The sequence below is a fragment of the Megalopta genalis genome, chromosome 11 (assembly GCF_051020955.1).
Source record: "Megalopta genalis isolate 19385.01 chromosome 11, iyMegGena1_principal, whole genome shotgun sequence".
Lineage (NCBI taxonomy): Eukaryota > Metazoa > Arthropoda > Insecta > Hymenoptera > Halictidae > Megalopta > Megalopta genalis.
Genome location: NC_135023.1, coordinates 3815001 through 3820000, shown reverse-complemented (window position 1 = coordinate 3820000; position 5000 = coordinate 3815001). Strand labels below are relative to the sequence as shown.

The 5000-nt window shown below is 50.9% G+C and overlaps 1 pseudogene; it reads left to right on the top strand.

Annotated features, from left to right (window-relative positions):
- Positions 1–5000, top strand: part of LOC143260327 (large subunit ribosomal RNA) — a 10640-nt pseudogene that overhangs the window by 3383 nt on the left and 2257 nt on the right.

Genomic DNA, 5000 nt, shown 5'->3' with positions numbered 1-5000 from the left:
CGGATTAGGGACCGAAGTGAGGGTGGCGGCGGTGAAAACCCACTCCCCGTGGGCCGCTGTCGCCATCCCCAACCCTCACTTTGAGGTCACGTTCATCTCTCAACTCAGTAACCCGCACTGCGCATGCGCGGAAGTGCTGACCCCCGGCTTCTCCTTCTACGCGGTATCTCACTATTTTCAATACCAAGACGAGATAGAGAAGCACCTCAAGCACTTGGAAACGGTTCTCCTGGCATTGAGGGGGAAGAGAGTTATAATTTCTGTCGACGCGAACGCGCAATCCTCGCTCTGGAGCCCAAATAGCACAGACGAGAAGGGAGCGCAGTTAGAAAGATTAGTTTCCGCGTTTAGATTAACTGTAGTTAACGACGCTAGTCAACCACCCACCTTCTGGACGCCAAAAGGATCGTCATACATCGACGTTACCTTGGCATCCCCCTCCATGACGCCCTATATTAAGGAATGGAGGATAAGAAGCGAATGGACGACTAGCGATCATAACGCCATCGACATCCGGCTGCGGGTACCTAGGGCCGCGACGGGAAATCAGGGAGCAACGAACTCTCGGTTCGACACTCGTCGAGCGGATTGGGAGCGGTTCTCGGAGGCCCTGTCCGACCACTCACGGTCGAGGCTCGAAGTCCTGAGTTTGGAGTCGGTGGAAGATGTAAATAGGATGGCAGAGACGCTCACAGCCGTCATCACTGACGCCTGCACCGCGTCAATGCCTAAGAAGAGAAAATTTAGAAAGTCCAACCCGTGGTGGACCAAAGAGCTAACAAAGCTCAAAAAGGCCGTGTACAGGCAGAGGCGTGCCTTCCAGAAGACGATAGACGGACCCTCCCGCCTCCAAAAACTGCAGGAATACCGTACTTCGTTGCGGAACTACAGTAGGAAGGTGAAGAGGACGAAACGGGAAAGCTGGCAAAACTTCGTGACGTCGAACGGGAACACGGAGCCCTGGGGCATCGTATACAAGCTCCAGGCAAATAAACTCCGTGTAGAGAAAGTGATAAGCACACTCCGGCGCAACAATAAAAGTACAACCGGTGCTTTAGAAACCGCCAGCGAGCTTCTGGAAGCCCACGTCCCTGACGACCGACCTGAACTCGATTCGCCGACACAAAGGGTTCTCCGGGAAGAGGCGCGAATCGCCCCGAATACCGCCGACGCCTCGCCCTTTTCCTTGGTGGAGGTGGCCGGAGCAATTCGTTCCTTCGAAAATAAAAAGGTGCCAGGACCGGACCTCATCGAGGTACAGGTCCTGAAGGCCTCCGCGAAAACGATCCTCGGGGAACTCTCGCGACTATTCAATGGGTGCCTTCGATGGGGCGTCTTCCCCTCCGCCTGGAAGGTGGGCTCTCTGAGAATCCTCCTGAAAGGCGAAGGAAAGGACGAGAAGGACCCAAAATCCTACCGACCAATATGTCTCCTCTCCGTGATCGGGAAAACTTTCGAGAAGCTCCTTAAGAGCAGATTAGAGCAGACGGCGATGGCGACGGGACGCATCTCCAGCAGACAGTTCGGGTTTACGCGCGGAAAGTCGACTGAAGATGCAATTGTCGAGTTGCGCCGCATGGTCGATGACACCGAGCATCGGCATGTGATCGCACTACTTTTCGACATTTCCGGAGCCTTCGACAACGTCTGGTGGCCCCTAGTGTTAGGTAGTCTTAGGGATCGAGACTGCCCGCGCAACGTCTTCGAGGTAATCTCCAATTACTTCGAGGACCGCAAGGTCAGTCTCACGATAGGAACAGAAAGGATCTCCAAGCACGTGACAAGAGGATGCCCGCAAGGTTCCGTCCTCGGCCCCGCGTGCTGGAACCTTATGTTCGACGGTCTCCTGAGGTTACTCGAAACCTCAGTTGAGAATAGGTTCTTAGCATACGCGGACGACCTCATCGTCCTCGTGGGGGGAAACAGCCGCAGAGACCTAGAGATCGAGGGTCAACGCGTTGTCGACCAGATCCTAGGTTGGTGCAGGACAGCTAAATTAGAGATATCCGATTCGAAATCGGAAGCAATTGTACTCCGGAATGGGTACGCAGACAGGGAAAAAATAGGCCGACGGGGAGGTTCGCGTCCCGATAGAAAAAGAAAAGCAGTCCGCGCATCGAAAGTAGATTTCCAGAAAAGACCGCCGGTCATTCGGATCGGAGCGAGGTCAATTAAATTCAAGAATACAGTTAGATACCTAGGCGTCCACTTAGATAGGGACATGGGTGTCCGATCCCATTGTCAATATATCAGCGACAAAACCGGGTCGCTTTTCGCGAAACTTGGCAGGTTGGCGAGACGAGGATGGGGGCTCGGTTTCAGAGCACTCTCGGCTGTGTACCGCGGGGTCTTCATCCCGGTAGCGACTTACGCCGCCGCCGGATGGGCCGGAGGGTGCACGGCAGGGGAGCTGGGAATACTCGGAGCCGCTCAACGGCGTGCTCTCATCGCGGTGACCGGTGCATACCGCCGGTCATCGTGGGATAGCATGTGTGTGGTGGCCGGTACCCCCCCTATCGGACTTGAGCTACAACAGGCCAAAGCCCTTTACCAGGTCAGGAAAAATATGGATGCCAGGATCGGTAACATCGTGGTCCCAGCGGGAACCAACGATGCGAAAATTAGGATCGTGGCTGAGGTGAAAAGGATGTGGCAATCCATGTGGGACTCCTCCCACAAAGGCCGCACAACTTTCACCTTCTTCAGCAGTATCGAGAGAAGGATGGCGGCCGGGTGGATGGTACCGAACCACTTCACCACACAAGTCCTCACTGGACATGGGAATTTCCGTTCGCGCCTCTTCGCGTACGGGGTTGCCGACAGCGAGGCGTGTGGGTGTGGTCACGGGTCGGACACGGTAGACCACTTCCTTCTCCGCTGCAAACACTTCAACCCGCAGAGAGAAGCTCTACGGGACATCACCCCTAGCGGAACCTGGAAATGGCCTGAAGCGGCACAACACTTCGTGTCATCGGAAAAGGTCTTCCAGGTATTCGCATCCTTCTGCCGGGAAACCCTTTGGCTAAAGGGCTTCCGGTAGGAAAAATCCTGATTCCAACACCCATCCCGATTTCCTAGGTCTTCGTTTAGTGGACGCGAGGCGTCGTGTCACGAGTTCGCCTCCCCGTGGTTCCCCGTGGGCGCCAGCAGATAGATGGAAACTGAAATTCGCTGGCGGCTAAAGAACTCGTCCATTGTAAACGTCTCAATGGCACGTGCGGATTTTTCCTCGGCCCTTTCCCTTGAATGTGGGGCCGCTGGAAGTGGATGGAAATTTAGTTGTGTATGCCCGAATGGGCGAGGAAACATGTCTGCGTCACCTTCGCGGTGACCAGATTCACACTAAACTGTCCCTATCTACTCGCTTCCCGAAATCCGTCCCTTGGTGGACTCCGCAACTAAGCAAACTTAGAAAAGAGGTCACTGAGGCAAGACGTATCTATCAAAGAACAAAAACGAAATCGGTAAGGCAATCCTTAGGAGAGTCTTATCGAACCCTCCGAAATAAATATATATCAAAAATTAGATCCGCGAAACTTAAAAGCTGGAGAAACTTCGTCTCCAAGGAAGGAAACGAAAACGCATGGGGAATAACATACAAAATAGCAAACAAAAAACTAAAAGCAGACAAAGTATGCGAAAGTATACAAATACAAGGTGAACAAACAATCACACTACGCGACACAATAGACAAACTCTTAGCCCACCTAGTTCCAGACGATAACACGACCAACGAAACAAACAGACAAATTAACATCCGACTGGAGACGTCGTCACCTCCAGCCACGGAAAATTCTCCCCCATTCTTAAAAACAGACATAGCCACAATAGTAAAATCCCTTAAACCGAATAAAGCCCCCGGACACGACCGACTAGAAAACGTAATCGTTAAGCGGGCCTGGACTACCCTACATGGGGAAATCACAGGACTGTTTAATGATTGCCTAACCCACGGCGTATTCCCAAAACAATGGAAGCGTGCTCAGATTCGTGTGCTACTTAAAGGAAAAGAGAAAGAGGAGAGCGATCCTAAGTCCTATAGGCCGATCTCTCTCCTCCCAGTCCTCGGCAAAATTCTGGAAAAGCTTATGGCCAATAAGATCCACTGCCTTCTGCACAACCATGAGCTCACCTCTGATAGACAATTCGGATTCAAACCCGGAAGGTCAACAGAGGACGCCATGGTTGAATTAAGAAAACATGTAACTTACTCTCGGAACAAATATATGATAGGTCTGCTCTTCGACATCTCAGGAGCTTTCGATTCGGTATGGTGGCCCAGCATCCTCTGGAACCTAAAAAATAGAAATTGTCCGCAAAATATATACAAAGTTATTCAAAGTTACCTCTCTGACCGAACAGCAGAGATAGTCACCTCTAGCTTCATATCCCGCAAATCAGTAAACAAAGGTTGCCCTCAAGGTTCTATCCTGGGACCCATGTTCTGGAACTTAATATTCGACGAACTTCTAAATCGCCTAAATAGTCTAGGCCACAAAGTCATTGCTTACGCGGACGACCTAATAGTCCTCACTTCAGGAGACTCCAGATTACAGTTGGAAACAACTGCAAACTCCATCACAGCCACAATCTTAGAATGGTGTAGGGAACAAAAACTCCAAATTTCATCACAGAAATCAGAAATGATTCTGCTAAAAGGCTTTCTAGATATTAGAAGACCTCCCACAGTCAAGATCGGGAACAGCTCACTTAAAATGAAAAACTCCGTTAAATATCTCGGTGTCAAATTTGGCACAAGATTAAACATAACTCCTCACCTGCAACTAATATCAAATAAAAGCAAAATGATATTTCACGCTCTTGCTACAATTGCCAAAGCCAACTGGGGACTTAACCACAAGACCCTAGCTACTATTTACAACGGAGTCTTTGTTCCTATACTCACCTACGCCGCTGCTGCCTGGTCAGACAAGGTTAACAATTCACATCACATTAGACTCTTACACAAAACTCAAAGACATGCCCTTATCAGAGTTTCA